This window comes from Salmo salar, chromosome ssa04, assembly GCF_905237065.1.
Source record: "Salmo salar chromosome ssa04, Ssal_v3.1, whole genome shotgun sequence".
In the NCBI taxonomy this organism is placed as follows: domain Eukaryota; kingdom Metazoa; phylum Chordata; class Actinopteri; order Salmoniformes; family Salmonidae; genus Salmo; species Salmo salar.
Window position 1 is genome coordinate 21616284 of NC_059445.1, and position 17069 is coordinate 21633352.

Below are 17069 nucleotides of genomic sequence, written 5' to 3' on the forward strand. Positions count from 1 at the left end.
GACAATTGTTGGAAAAATGACTTGTGTCATGCACAAAGTAGATGTCCTAACCGACTTACCAAAACTATAGTTTGTTAACAAGAAATGTGTGGAGTGGTTGAAAAACAAGTTTTAAATGACTCCAACCTAAGTGTATGTGAACTTCCGACTCAACTGTAGGTTTAAATCCTTTTCAGACAGGAAAATGACCTTTCAGCTGATGTACTTGTAACAGGATGGTTAGCATCAGTTTCAGGCGCTTGCATACTTCGGTAAAGTGGTGGTCAGGTCATTTTTCACGAGTGCTTGTACTACCTCACCTGGTGGTGAGTGGAAGGAGGCATCAGCATAGACTAATTGCAGCCAATTTGTCAACCTCTGGTTGTCAAAGAAAAGAGTACGTCGGGACCAGCTGTGTGAGTTCTCTGTCACTTCTGATGGCTTTCAATGCGTTCAGTGTACTATCGAACCGTACACATGAATGTCTTACGTCAAGAGATTTGCTCTCTAGGGCCTGAAACAGTGGTTATGTGAGTCCAAAAATGGCCTTGAAAACACCAAGTAAAAAAACGAACATGAACTCCTTCAGTTTATGTTTCAGAGCACTGCGTTGGGCAGTTGAATCTTTATCCCAGCCGGACTCAGTAATGATACAATCAAAAACAATGTCCAATGATCTCTGACCTTCATGCACAGCATGCACAGCTCTACTTTTTAAGTTCCATCGATTGGCACAGCCTCCTGGTACCCAAATGTTATTGTCAACCTCAGTAAGAATGGCTGTCTTTTCGCATGATTGGGTAAAAAAGTTATGAAAACTGTCAATGGATGCCAAAAAAAATTGCCGTCTTGAATACTGCTTGTCCCCTGTGCTAAAACTAAGTTTAGTTTGTGGGCATAACAATGAATAAGCAGGGCATATTGACAGTGGGTTTTCATGAGCGCCTGAATCCCACCTCGCTGCCCCCTCATGCAGCTTGCCCTGTTGTAAGCATGGCAGATGAGTTTGGCTGCTGGGTTGTATTTGCCGATAGTTTCTATTACAACAGCGGGTGATCACCCCTGTGTTTCTCTCTGCGCTCACATTGAAAACCCCCAGGAATCTCTTGTATATAACGTCCGTGTCATTGACATAGCGTGCTCTGATTGTAAATTGACATTTGCAGGATATGTCTGTGGTGTCATCCACCTGGACTGCTATGAAGGGTGCTGAACTGATCTCACTGTCAATTTAAATTTGTATCACATCTACGATCCTCTAAACGATGTCATTCTGTATGTGTTTGGCATACCTCAAAATATGGTGCTTATCCCAAGGTGTTCAGCCATGGCAGTATCGAACTCTGGAAATGCATTGGCAAGTTCCACAAAATGACCTTTGTTAAGGTCGTTGCTGACTCATCATGCCCCTGAATGCTTGCTCCTGCTGTCCTAGGTACTGTGATGATCAGTTTCTTCAGAATGTCACATTTTTTCTTCACCTGTTCATTATGCCTCTGGACACTGATCACTGCGGCCTGGTTGAGAGCCTCGTTGATCCGGACTCGACCGAGGAACTTTAGTTTCAGGCTCGCCATAATGTGTTTTTGAGATTTTCCATGTCAGTTAAGGGACCTGCCCAGGTTTGCAAGATCAGAAAAACCAGTGGTGGCCCAAGGGTTGTTGAGCAAACATGTGCTCTGGTCAAATAGAAGGCATGGCCACAAAAACAGCTTCTTTAGCCCAGCTAGCCAGTCGGTCCAATTGTAGTTCTCACTATTGAAAGGTCAGGACCCAACCCCGTGCTCCTCTCCCCTGCACAATATCCAATTTTGGAGTGGGCCTCCCGTTCTCCTTCATTTTCAGCTGCTGCTCAAATGAACTAGAAACTCTAGATCCTCATTTCCATCCATAGCTAGCTACTGCAGGACACAAACCAGAAGCTAACAATGATGTTTGCTATGGTGTGATTTGATTGGAGTGATTGGAGCCAAATCAAAACTGGCCTCCCTTTACTTTTTTTTCTGCACCAAAGAACATTCACAGTTGAGCTGCTCATCTCAGCTCAAAGCTGATTGACTATTATTTTAGACTAGTTTATAAAAGGTATGGGCAGTTACAAGAGTAGTAGGCTAAGGCAGAGTTCTCTGTGACATTTTAGAGATACACTTGCATACGCACACACACACACACATTCATGAAGAAGTTTAACTTTTACACACACACGGAGCACAAAGATTAATGAACATTGAGAGGGAATTGACATTGCTTAAAGAAAAGAAGAAATAAATTAATTGGGACTGGAATTTATTCAAATAATGATTGAAGGTTAAATATGTTAAATGTTAAAGGTTGGAGATGGGGAAATATATAGTGGAAGATATTAAAGGGTTGTTATAACGTTATAATGTTATTTGCTTTAAGGTACAATGCACAGACTATTTGTTAAGCTTAGAGGAACAAGGCCCTAGTAGGAGGTTGATAGTGAAATATTATGATGAGTGATGATGATGATGAAATGAATGAATGATGATATAATGATGAAATGTAATGTTAAGCTGGTGGATGTTTAAGATGTAATGGGAGTAATACGTTTTGTAGGAGTAAGATTGCAATTGGGTGGAGTAAGGAAGGTTAATGTTAAAAAAAAATATTCTTTAAAAGTTAAAGGTAATTTGCACATTTTACAATACAAAAAGTATTATATTTGTTGTCAAAACTTTTATGGTCAAAACATACTGATGGAATGGTAGCTAAGAGGTCTGTCCCTACTAAAGTGCTGCTCTGCTTTCCTACAGGCCCTGGTTTTGTCTCAACTGGACTACTGTCCAGTCATATGGCCAAGTGCTAAAAAGAGGGATATAGGTAAATTACATTTGGCCCAGAACAGAGCAGCACAGCAGACCATTAAATGCACACAGAGAGAGCTATCACTAACGTGCACGTCAATCGATTCTTTCTCAAAGTAGAGGAGAGATTGACTGCATCACGACTAATCTTTGTGAGAGGGATTAACGTGTACTAGCGCACACTCAAACACCCATGCATACCCTACAAGACATGCCACCAGGGATCCCTTCACAGTCCCCAAGTCTAGAACAGACTCTGGAAAACACACAGTACTACACAGAGCCATGACTACATGGAACTCTACATCAAGTAACTCAGTCGAGCTGAGAAATCAGACAAAATAAACAGATAAAACTACACACACACGTATATTTTATTATTGTTGTATGGTGGTATTGTACATTTTGTGTTGTAGATATATAGTGGTGTGGTGATGTTATGTGATGTACTGTTTAATTTGTTTTTTGTTTGTTTATTTTGTAATGTGCCTTAAAACTTCTTGAGGCTCAAATCCCGTTAACGGGATTGATTTGACAATATCCGGTGAAATGGCAGAGCGCCAACTTCAAAAAACATTATTAAAAATATTAAACTTTCCTACTTTCACAAGTGCAATACACCAAATTAAAGCTGAACTTCTTGTTAATCTAGCGACCATGTCAGATTTCAAAGGCTTTTTACGGCGAAAGCAAACCATGCGATAATCTGAGGACAGCGCCCAGCATACCAACTGTCGTGTCTTTGGCTATGCCGGATTAAGTGATATGACATGCTAACTTATAAAATGATTTCTCTGTAATTAATATTACCTGATTAAGCTAATCATGTAAATGTAATTAACTAGAAAGTTGGGGCACCACGGAAGAACGTTTATAGAGCCGTTATCTTCCGAATAAACTCTTAAAATACTTTGTAATATTTTACCTCGATAGCAGTCAATATTAACCCTTGTCTTATTTTCAGTCTCATAATGAAAGTTGTAAATTCTTGGCTATCTTCACAAACCCTGGCTAACAAGTTGAATCAGCAATACAAAATTGGGTTTAATTATTTATTTACTAAATACCTAACTAATCACACAGAATTACAAATACACAGAATACAATGATGTCATACAGAATTCACCCCTGGTGAACGGAAACAGTAAGAAAGCTGGTTACACAAAGGAAAGGGGGTTGGGCTTGAATGAAAGAGCGGGAAGATTTAGGAACACAGAAACAGCAGCTATGCTATCGTAAATACATTATCTTATGCATTCTAAATTACCGCCCATTTGGAAAAGGAAAATGCAATAAATATTTACTCTGAGCTGCGCTTCGGTAGATTGGTCGTAGATGCTGGCCGGGTTGGCCAACAGATCTCCCTGTTTTCGGAAGAATGTCAATGGTGGTCAATTGGATACGTGGTGGTATCTTCGTCTGGTTGCTAGACTGGATCCGTCGTCCGTCCTTTCCGAGCCCACGTAAGCAGCGGCCGCTGCTAACTCAACGGCTAGGAAGTAGCACTTCTGTAGTGAATAAGCTCAAAGTTCATACCATTCGCCACCAAAGCTCACGCCGAGGTTGGCTTAGTTCTGTTCTTGACATGTGTGTCCTTCTAACGTAGAGGCTGCAGACCTCCCGTACTGGAACAACCTGGTTATCTTTTCGTCAAAGGCTTATATAGTGGAGAGGGGGAGGGAGGTGTTTCATCGTTTATAACCCCTGTCTCTTCACAGGGTTGGGCCACTGATCGAGCAGGGCACTTTCCTTATGAAAACCCAATTCTCTCATTTGGAAGCTAAAATTACATTTAATCTCCTAACAAACAATTTCCATATCAAACATTTCAATTGCATTTTTCATTTACATTTTAGTCATTTAGCAGACGCTCTTATCCAGAGCGACTTACAAATTGGTGCATTCACCTTATAATATCCAGTGGAACAACCACTTTACAATAGTGCATCTAAATCTTTTAAGGGGGGGGTTAGAAGGATTACTTTATCCTATCCCAGGTATTCCTTGAAGAGGTGGGGTTTCAGGTGTCTCCGGAAGGTGGTGATTGACTCCGCTGTCCTGGCGTCGTGAGGGAGCTTGTTCCACCATTGGGGTGCCAGAGCAGCGAACAGTTTTGACTGGGCTGAGCGGGAACTGTGCTTCCTCAGAGGTAGGGAGGCGAGCAGGCCAGAGGTGGATGAACGGAGTGCCCTTGTTTGGGTGTAGGGCCTGATCAGAGCCTGAAGGTACGGAGGTGCCGTTCCCCTCACAGCTCCGTAGGCAAGCACCATGGTCTTGTAGCGGATGCGAGCTTCGACTGGAAGCCAGTGGAGAGAGCGGAGGAGCGGGGTGACGTGAGAGAACTTGGGAAGGTTGAACACCAGACGGGCTGCGGCGTTCTGGATGAGTTGTAGGGGTTTAATGGCACAGGCAGGGAGCCCAGCCAACAGCGAGTTGCAATAATCCAGACGGGAGATGACAAGTGCCTGGATTAGGACCTGCGCCGCTTCCTGTGTGAGGCAGGGTCGTACTCTGCGAATGTTGTAGAGCATGAACCTACAGGATCGGGTCACCACCTTGATGTTGGTGGAGAACGACAGGGTGTTGTCCAGGGTCACGCCAAGGCTCTTAGCACTCTGGGAGGAGGACACAAGGGAGTTGTCAACCGTGATGGCGAGATCATGGAACGGGCAGTCCTTCCCCGGGAGGAAGAGCAGCTCCGTCTTGCCGAGGTTCAGCTTGAGGTGGTGATCCGTCATCCACACTGATATGTCTGCCAGACATGCAGAGATGCGATTCGCCACCTGGTTGTCAGAAGGGGGAAAGGAGAAGATTAATTGTGTGTCATCTGCATAGCAATGATATGAGAGACCATGTGAGGATATGACAGAGCCAAGTGACTTGGTGTATAGCGAGAATAGGAGTGGGCCAAGAACAGAGCCCTGGGGGACACCAGTGGTGAGAGCACGTGGTTCATCTGGAGAGAGAGGGGAGAAAGAGGTCAAAGCACAGGGTAGGGCAGTGTGAGCAGGACCAGCAGTGTCGTTTGACTTAGCAAACGAGGATCGGATGTCGTCAACCTTCTTTTCAAAATGGTTGACGAAGTCATCCGCAGAGAGGGAGGAGGGGGGGAGGGGGAGGAGGATTCAGGAGGGAGGAGAAGGTAGCAAAGAGCTTCCTAGGGTTAGAGGCAGATGCTTGGAGTTTAGAGTGGTAGAAAGTGGCTTTAGCAGCAGAGACAGAAGAGGAAAATGTAGAGAGGAGGGAGTGAAAGGATGCCAGGTCCGCAGGGAGGCGAGTTTTCCTCCATTTCCGCTCGGCTGCCCGGAGCCCTGTTCTGTGAGCTCGCAGTGAGTCGTCGAGCCACGGAGCAGGAGGGGAGGACCGAGCCGGCCTGGAGGATAGGGGACAGAGGAAATCAAAGGATGCAGAGAGGGAGGAGAGGAGGGTTGAGGAGGCAGAATCAGGAGATAGGTTGGAGAAGGTTTGAGCAGAGGGAAGAGATGATAGGATGGAAGAGGAGAGAGTAGCGGGAGAGAGAGAGCGAAGGTTGGGACGGCGCAATACCATCCGAGTAGGGGGAGAGTGAGAAGTGTTGGATGAGAGCGAGAGGGAAAAGGATACAAGGTAGTGGTCGGAGACTTGGAGGGGAGTTGCAATGAGATTAGTGGAAGAACAGCATCTAGTAAAGATGAGGTCAAGCGTATTGCCTGCCTTGTGAGTAGGGGGGGAAGGTGAGAGGGTGAGGTCGAAAGAGGAGAGGAGTGGAAAGAAGGAGGCAGAGAGGAATGAGTCGAAGGTAGACGTGGGGAGGTTAAAGTCACCCAGAACTGTGAGAGGTGAGCCATCCTCAGGAAAGGAACTTATCAAGGCGTCAAGCTCATTGATAAACTCTCCAAGGGAACCTGGAGGGCGATAAATGATAAGGATGTTAAGCTTGAAAGGGCTGGTAACTGTGACAGCATGGAATTCAAATGAGGAGATAGACAGATGGGTCAGGGGAGAAAGAGAGAATGTCCACTTGGGAGAGATGAGGATTCCAGTGCCACCACCCCGCTGGCTCGATGCTCTAGGGGTATGCGAGAACACGTAGTCAGACGAGGAGAGAGCAGTAGGAGTAGCAGTGTTATCTGTGGTAATCCATGTTTCCGTCAGCGCCAGGAAGTCTAGGGACTGGAGGGTAGCATAGGCTGAGATGAACTCAGCCTTGTTGGCCGCAGACCGGCAGTTCCAGAGGCTGCCGGAGACCTGGAACTCCACGTGGGTCGTGCGCGCTGGGACCACCAGGTTAGAGTGGCAGCGGCCACGCGGTGTGGAGCGTTTGTATGGCCTGTGCAGAGGAGAGAGAACAGGGATAGACAGACACATAGTAGACAAGCTACAGAAGAGGCTACGCTAATGCAAATGAGATTGGAATGACAAGTGGACTACACGTCTCGAATGTTCAGGAAGTTAAGCTTACGTTGCAAAAATGTTATTGACTAAAATGATACAGTACTGCTGGCTGGTGGAGTAGGCTAGCTAGCAGTGGCTGCGTTGTTGACTTTGAACGTGTAGCTGGCTAGGTAACCTCGATAGTTTCAGTACTACACCTTGTCATGATACAAAGCAACTTTGTAGCTAGCTAGCTAACATAACACTAATCAAGACGTTCCTTGTAGTGTATTTAGTTTGCATAACAATTCCATGTGACTCTGATAACTAGAGGGCGTATACTTTCTCAGGTACAGTTTATGTCGTCCTGTCATCAATCATAATGTCTCAGATGACAACTGAAATGAAATCCATACTCATTACGTTATCAAGCATATTTCCAACTGGTTTTATTAACAAAATATGGTTCCTTTCCCCATTTGTTTGATGTTCCCAGACTCTCTATATTTAACACAGGCTATTCAAGTCCTTCAGTAGATTCAGAGAGGGGAAGGGAGAAAGGTATTTATGGGGGGGTGGTCATAAACCTTACCCACAGGCCAACGTCATGACACAACACATGAAAATCAGATTTCAACCCGCAGGCGCGACACAAAAGTCAGAAATAACAATTTAATTCATGCCTTACCTCTGAAGAAATTCTTCTATTGGCACGCCAATATGTCCCATAAACATCACAAATGGTCCTTTTGTTCGATTAATTCCATCGTTTTATCTCCAAAATGTGCATTTATTTGGCGCGTTTGATAAAAAAAACACTGGTTCCAACTCACGCAAACATGACTACAAAATATCTCATAAGTTACTTGTAATCTTGATCCAAACATTTCAAACAACTTTCCTAATACAACTTTAGGTATTTTTAAACGTAAATAATTGATAAAATGTAAGATGGACTATACCGTGTTCAATAGAGGATAAAATGAAAGTGGAGCGAGTTTCAGGTCACGCATACCAAACCAAACAATCCACCTGGCTCGAGCCTCAGAAAGAAAAGGGCTACTTCTTCACTACTCAAAGGAAAAACATCAACCAATTTCTATAGACTGTTGACATCTAGTGGAAGCCGTAGGAACTGCAAGCATATTTCTATTAAAACGTGCTTGCCATAGAAACCGAATAGAAAACAGATTGACCTAAAAAAAAAAAATCCCTGGATGGATTGTGCTCGAGGTTTCACCTGCCAAATCAGTTCTGTTATACTCACAGACATTATTCAAACAGTTTTAGAAACTTTAGAGTGTTTTCTATCCAAATCTATACCAATTATATGCATATCCTAACTTCTGGGCCTTAGTAGCAGGCAGTTTACTCTGGGCACATTTTAATCCGGACGTGAAAATAGTGCCCCCAATCCCAAAGAAGTTTTAAAGTGTCTGGACCCCAGGAAGAGTAGCTGCTGCCTTGGCAATAACTCATGGAGATTCATAACTAAAATACAACTTGCAAAAGTTGATTGTCATGTGATTAAGGGGAAATAAAATCCCTATTATGGTGTAGATCCTGGCCTTAATTTTTCTCAAGTTTTTATTCACACGCTACATACTGTATAACAATTGGGTTTGAAGTCAACATTTTAAAATAACCTGGATTGATGCAAACGTGTAGGTGAAGACCACTAACAGTTTTTAAATGTTTTCTGACTGCATGATAGCCAGATTGTTTCTGCTCTATCAAAATGAATAGACATGAGTAGTTCAACACAAGCATTTACTGGATATGGATTTAAAAAAACATACAGAAAACATTTAATATACACATTTATTTAACCCTTACAAAATGTGGGTCTTATCGTCCCATCTAAATATTACATACAGACACAAAGATGCAATGTGTCAATGATGGGTGTAGCTGGTGCATGGAAGTCAGGCGCAGGAGAGCAGAGATGAGTGGACAAAGCACTTTACTGAGGCAATTATTAGAACAGAACGCAACCGCGTCACAAAAACAAATGCCCAAAGAACAAGTGAGGCAGCACAAAGTACAACAACCAAGTACAAAGTACCGGCTGCCACAAAGCACGGGTACAATACAAAACCCAGCGCAAACCAGCCGGAAGCGTGCCAACCTTGACAATAAACAATACCCCACGCAGACATGGGGGGAACAGAGGGCTAAATACACATAGTAATTATGAGGAGATGTAAACCAGGTGTGCAGGAAAACAAGACAAAACAAATGGAAAATGAAAGGTGGAGAGGCGATGGCTAGAAGATTGGTGACGTCAACCGCCGAACGCCGCCCGAACAAGGAGAGGGACCGACTTCGGCGGAAGTCGTGACACAATGTGAAGCACCAGCAAGAAGATTGATATGTAATTTTCCCATATTAGAGGGATTGAATAAAATCTACGGGAGTACGGGAATCTTCCATCCATAATTCCACTTTGACACTATTGGGTATTGTGTTTAAGTCAGTGACAAAAAATATAAATGTAATCCATTGTAAATTCAGGCTGTAACACAATAAGTGCGTAAAAAGTCAAGGGGTATGAATTCCTTCTAAAGGCACTGTATATGTACTTGGGTATATAGGGAATAGGGTGCCATTTGGGACACATCCTGGTGTGGGAGAAGAGAGACATGATCAGAACCGAAACACACATGCATCAAGAGAAGATGATCATCAAGTTGTCACTTGAAACACCTCCTATACTCCAACTATATTATCAAAGACATGACAGACAAATACATGTATATAATGTCATACTGTAGTCAACATCTGAATATTCCAATATTCAGGTTTAACGCTGAAATTACATTTTTGCATCTACCTTTCAATTTTGATGTGTTTGTATTCTGTGCCATTAATATGAGTATAAAAAGAAATACATAAAAATGTCAAAATTTAGATAATTTTTTACATTTTCATTAGTTTATCATACTAGCGTAATTAACATTTCATGAATATTAAGCACATTAAATTGGACATACATCCATAATTTCAAAGCTCACTACATGGAATTACACAATTTAAAAACTAATTTCATAGATATTGTAACAAACTGGACTATATGTAGTAACTTACTTTGACGAGATGGCGATTGGGTCTAAAAAAAGTGTTTAGCATCTAAATTCAGTGTACTTGTTTTTTACTGCCACTTCCCAAAAGTCAGACTTTTCCCACATGTCCAAAACAAATTCTCAACACTTTCCCATAGGGATTTATTGATATGTGGTACATTTTATTTCTATATAACATTTTCTTTAGAAAAAATTTTCATAAAGACCTTCTTTAGTATTTTAAAGACAAAGATTAAAAAAGTTTTCATCCACAATCTGCTCTGAGTAAATTCTGTCCTGGAGTGTGACAAATTAAATATTTAGTGTGACTTAATCTAGTGCCCAGAATATTTTTTTGCAGGATATGCAAATATGCAGATATTAAATTACATCATATTTCAGAAAAAATGTAATACAAAAATCATTATATTTGTGTCTACATTCAACTGGTAAAAGTTAATAGTGATATGATTTAGGGGAGATAAAATCCTTATTAGGGTGTGGTGCCTTTCCTTAAAAATATTTTTGTATTATGTTTTATTCAATTGGGGTAGATTTTATGGGTATTATGACACATATATTGGTACTCTATTAAATATGTAAGTAGGATCCATGAGTAAAAAAAATCATTTGTTTCAGAACCCCAAAAATCTAAGTTTTCCTAGTGGTTCATCCGAAGTGGTTCATCCTGTCCCCTGGGGTGTGGTGTGGTTGTGCCTGTCACAGATGCTGGACCTGATCCAAATCTCTGCTCTACCCGACCCTTCCATGCCCCACCTGTGTGTTACGTCACATTTTTTATTTCAAAATGCGTCCAAAATGACACCCTATTGCCTTTATAGTGCACTTCTTTTGACCAGAGCCCTTTATAGGGTACTATTTTGGATGCCGCCCTGAGCATCAACAAGAGGAGAGTCTGCCCCCCTTCCTGCATTCATGTGGAGTATATCATATTTCCCTTGACCTGACATGCAAATAGCCTGTTTACTCTGACTGGACTCAAACCCATCTAAGAGACACAGATGTGTATGCAAAGACCGCTAATAGTCACCCCATTACCTTTATAGGGAACTTCTTTTGACCAGAGCCCTTTATATGGTATAGGGTGCCATTTCGGACGCAGACCAGAGCACCAACAAGAGGAGTGTCTGCCCCCATGCCTGCCTTCCTTCACTCGTGTGGAGTACATCATATTTCCCTTGACCTGACATGCAAACAAACTGTTAACTCATGATTGCTGGATTATTTATACTCTACAAAAAGTAAAAGACATGAGTAGTTCAACACAAGCATTTATTGAATATGAAGGATTCAAAAAAGATTTGTATAACCATTGAAATATTGTGGGTCTTATTGTCCCATCTCACAATTAAATACAGACACAAAGATAGAATGTGAAGCACTAGCAACAAGATTGATAGGTAATTCATTAAACCTAGGGTTGAAAAAGGATTTCCTGGTTATTCCCTCCTGAATTAGGGGAATCTTCTGACCAAGTTTTCTGGATAACCTTTTGGCAAAGTTACCGGAATTTTGCAACCCTAATCAAAACACATATTTTTACAGCACATCTATAACTACCAACATCTTTACAAGCTATCACCTAACAGTTGTAAACAAACAGGTTACAATTGGCCCTCAGGTGAAACTGGGGTATTAACTCTCCCTCAGTCCTCTGATACAGGGCAGTTTCCCAGCCCTGTGGATGTAGTGGAGGGGCTGCACAAACCCACTGACCACACTGATGAAGAGACAAACATATGTGGCATAAACAAACTGCCCCAAATCTAACATTCCAATTAATAAGTGATAACGTCAGAGAAGCAGGTGTTTGTTGGATATATTGGGCTGATGAGACAGTGGACTGCGCATGGACTGCACAGTCAGATAGAACAGAGTAAATAGGCATTTTAACGTCATAGATTTAGCCGGTGGTAACTTGTGGGATAGACACCAGCTGGAATGCGCTTTTAACCAATCAGCATTCAGGATGAGACCAACCTGTTGTATAATAAAAGGAGGTAGTTCACCGTCATAGATACCATGATAATCAAAATGATCTTAAACGCCCTCATCTTCATGTTATTTGTCTCCCTCCCTCCCTCCCCTTCCCCTGGCCCAGGCTTGTTGGTGCTGACATCTTCAGGACAGGAATACCGGTTTACTTAATGGAGGAATAAACACACATGTTCATCATTGGTGTTTTTAACCAGAACGGGGAAAATGCACATTATTTATTTTCGCACATGCGCAGTCATACATCTCTCATAGGGCATGACTGTACCAGTGTAAGAACACAACTCAACAACATTTTAGTCCACATGCCAACAAGGATGTTTCAGAGCCCTGAGAACTGAGAGGCAGCAGAATAACATAAATTAAATTAAGACCAGAATTTCACCCCAAAACAAATAAAATAAGACATTTTGGTGCCTTACAAACATACGTAAACAGAACCCAATCAAAACCAGCCAAACCAATCCAGAACACCCCACCTTGTGTCTCAGGGGTCTGTACTTCAAGAAGAACACAGGTTGGACCACTGCCAGGTAGCGCTCAAAACATATACAGCACTGGAACATGGGACGACCTGGGAGAATAAAACCACTAAAGAATGCTGCTAGAGCTAGGAGAGGGGGAATAGGGAGGTGTATGTAGACAAAGACAAAGACAGCACACAGGCAGTAGAGGATCTCAGATACAGCCAAGTTGAGAGCGAAGAACTCTGAGGCCACCGTCCCTCCGGCTCTGGTCAGTATCAGCCACAGGATGTAGCCGTTGGTGGGTAGACTCAGGATGAGGTTGACTGCATAGCAGACAGTGGTGACAGCGAAATCAAGTTCTAGATAGCCAGAGAAGACAGCGGAATGGTGGGAGGAGTTCATTTTGGAAGTACCGGCTTTAAAATTCCAATGATCACTGGAGGAGAGAGAGGTGACAATAACATCACCACCATGTTAACTCTTCACTATCAAAGGGACCAAAAAAACGTAATTCAGAAATATCCGTCAATGTCTGCACTTTCCAATGAAAATAACAGGAAATCAATTGAAAGGAATTGAAATACAAACATTTAACCCAGTTACACTGCTAATATCAGAGACTAAAAAGTGTCATCCCACCTTACCTCTGTGATTGGTGTTTCAACTCTTCCCGGTTGTTTTTCGATTGTGTCTCTCCTTAGAACTGAGCTTGGTACAACTACAGGCTAAATCAAATATTTGACAACACACCTGTGTTGCATATCACACTGACAACCTCTGTAGCTACAGCCAAGGACCAAATACCATGCAGATATCCTAATCAGTGTGACAGAAACCACTCCTACCATCTGATTGATGTGGATTTATAGGTATTGATACTGTAGGCCTACTTGTTAAACACAGAGCTGGTTGGTGGTACTACATGCTAGCCAAAAATAATATAGTATGTTCTTGATATGCTCAAAGAAATATTAGTAATTTATCAAATAGTATACAAGGCTTACTAAAGAGACCAAAATGTGTATGCAAAGGTTAATGTAGTGTTATTTTCTATGGTAGAGTAGGTCAGGGCGTGACTGGGGGTGTTTTGTGTTTTTCTATATCTATGTTTAGTTCTAGTTTTCTATTTCTATGTTGTTGTTTTTTTGGGATGATCTCCAATTAGAGGCAGCTGGTCCTCGTTGTCTCTAATTGGAGATCATACTTAAGTAGGGTTTTTTTTCCACCTGTGTTTGTGGGTAGTTGTCTTCTGTTTAGTCTATGTACCTGACAGAACTGTGAGCTGATCGTTTTCGCTTTTGTTATTTTCTTTAGTGTTCTGTGTTAAAATGAATTTCATCATGAGCACTCAACACGCTGCGCTTTGGTCCCCTCTCTACGACAGCCGTTACAGATATGATCAATTTGATTCAATACAATTTCACCTTTGAGGAATACAACACAGAACCACTCATCCTCACCCACACACCTCAGTGCTCCCGTCTGTAAACTGATGCTGCCCATCCCCTCACTTGATGGACCACACCTGACATGCAAATGTAATCCATTGTTTATGACAACACTTTAGTATGATTGAAGAGAATATGGTGTGTTGTGTGGAACGTGTTATGGATGGATATGGCCCTGAGTTATTCCTGACCAGGTCAGAGCAAATGTGTCACTTATAATAATGATGCAGGTATTATTATCTATCAAGACTGACAAACGTGTGTACTCAGCTTCAGCCTTTATTGGAAATAAGAAAATGGATGAAAATCTACAAAGTAATTATTCAAATAATAGCTTTGTCATAAAAAAATACCAAAAAGAGATGTTAGTATTAATTATTAAAAAGTAATTATACCACAAGTTTATCTGAAAATCTAGCAAACAGTGTTTCCAAAGTAAAAACTGAAAATGCAATTTGTCCATGATGTACTAGAACTACATCCAAACAAATGAACACATTTCCTTTCTTAGATGCCTCAATTATATGAAATAGTAGACAATTATTTTTGGGAGTTTCCTGGTCAACATTTATAAACAGATTATAATCTAAGAGCAGTTTTAAAGGATTTGGAGATCTAGAATTAACAGTGATAGTGGTTATAAAGACCCACAGAGTTGGTCAACCTCCTCCTGCTTACAGAAATCATATGAAGTCAAAGAAAATATCTTGTCAATGCCATGCTTGACAGCAGTGACATCTAACAGAGCACTCACACCTGCAGCTACCTTGTTGCCAAAACCTCCCCTCAGCGGTTTATCTTCTGAACAGCATGTAAAACAACATGTTGGTTGTTAGCATATCCAGCGTAGTGTCAAAGCTAGTTAACGAGACTATCACTGCTCCAATTGGCTATCGTATGGTCATATTGATGATAAGTTGCATAAAGTTGGAAACTTTCTCAACTTTGGATGCCAACTCTCTAGTGGTCAAATGTTCAATTGCTGAATGTCTCCTTTTTTTAAATGACAGATTTCTGGTAGCTTGGTTGCTAGAAGTGGTGAGCAGTAAGAGTGCCCCATATAAGGAAGTCACGTCTTCCTCAGAGATCTCTGATACAGGGCAGTTTCCCAGCCCTGTGGAGGTAGAGGGGCTGCACAAACCCACAGATCACACTGATGGAGAAACAAATGGATAGAGACAAATAGAACACAACGCGATCGAGGACATTGTACAAAGACCTAATTACAATCATAGTGAGGTAGTTCCCCATAATAGACAGAAGAATAATCCTAATGATTTTAAAAGCCTTCATCTTCATGTTATTGTCCCCTCTCTCTCCCCTTCCCCCGGACCAGGACGTTTCAGAGCCCTGAGAACTGAGAGGCAGCAGAATGACATCACAAACATCTGGATGAGGTCCTGAACCAAGAAAGCGTAGTAGTATATTGATTTTGGAATCAGAAGCATACAGAACAAGCAGGACCCAAGCACCATCAACCACACAACACCCCAGCCTGTATCTCAGGGTTTTGGACTTCAGGTAGACCACAGGGTGGACCACTGCCAGGTAGCGCTCCACACAAACATGGGCCGGCCTGTGTTCAAGAAACCAATAAAACATGTAAGAATGTGTATATAGACAAGAATAAGACAGAAGACAGACAGAAGAGAATGTCAGACACAGTCAGGTTGAGAGAACTCTGAGGCCATAGTCCCTCCAGCTCCTGTCTCTATCAGCCAGAGGATGTAGACATTGGTGTGGAGATCCAGGATGAGTTTGATTGTGTAAGAAGTAGTGGAGATAGGTGTGAGTTGTGCATAGAGGACAGTTACTGAAGAGCTGTTTGTCTCTGAGATGTTGACCTCTTCTCCTTCTGGACGGATGTGTGAGCTTCAATATTCTAGGATTTGTTCTGTTGTAATGGCACATTAAAACATTAATCAATTAATCATGAATCAATCAAAGGAACATACTAGGTTAGGTTCAATTCCATTTCAACTCTGTCAAATCAGGTAATTAATTAATATCAGCACAAAAGGACATACCTACTCAATGTATTGTTTAACATATCTAATGAAATTATCGAATTGAACAAATCGTTAAAAAAAACATGAAATGAAATTAACAAAATTAACATTTGAAACTGCAAATTTCACATGTGAAACTGCAATTCACATGGGAGGTAAACACATGTTATTCTGCTCACAAGTGAAAATGCAGTGTTAACATGTGAACTCTAAATTAAATACATTTGAACATACGGTTTCAAATGTGAAATTTAAGATCAACATGTGAAAACAGTTATTTGACATGCAGTTTTTTTGTAAGGGCTGCGAACTAATATGACACCATTTATGTTACGTATATGTCCACAAGAGATTAGGTCAGGTCAAATGTTTAACTTATTTAAATGATGCGTCAATTATCATTTAACAAGACAGACAAACGCGTGTACTTTAACTTGAGCCTACATTGGAGAAGAGAAAACGGAGGAAAATTATACAGAGTAATAATTCCTCACACATCACAGTTTAGAACACAGTGAATAACATTAGTAGTATTAATTATGAAAAAGTCATTATACCACAAGATTTTCTGCAAATCAGTCAAACAGTCGGTTTTCCGAATGCAAAAACCCCCGAAAAAAACATCAGTTTGTCCATGATATACTAGAACTACATCAAACAAATGGGTATGTTTTCATTCTTAGAAGCCTCAATTATATGAAATAGTTGACAATTATTCTCTGGTCTTTCCACTGTTGGATAAACCCTGTAGGGTTCGCATTTACAAACAGTGAAACAAATATAATATCAGTTTTAAATAGATTTTGAGATCTACATTTAAAAGTGATCTACAAGAGATCCACACAGTTGCTCAGCCTCCTCCTGCTTACAGAAAACAACTCTGATGTCAATTCTAAGATTGTTTCTG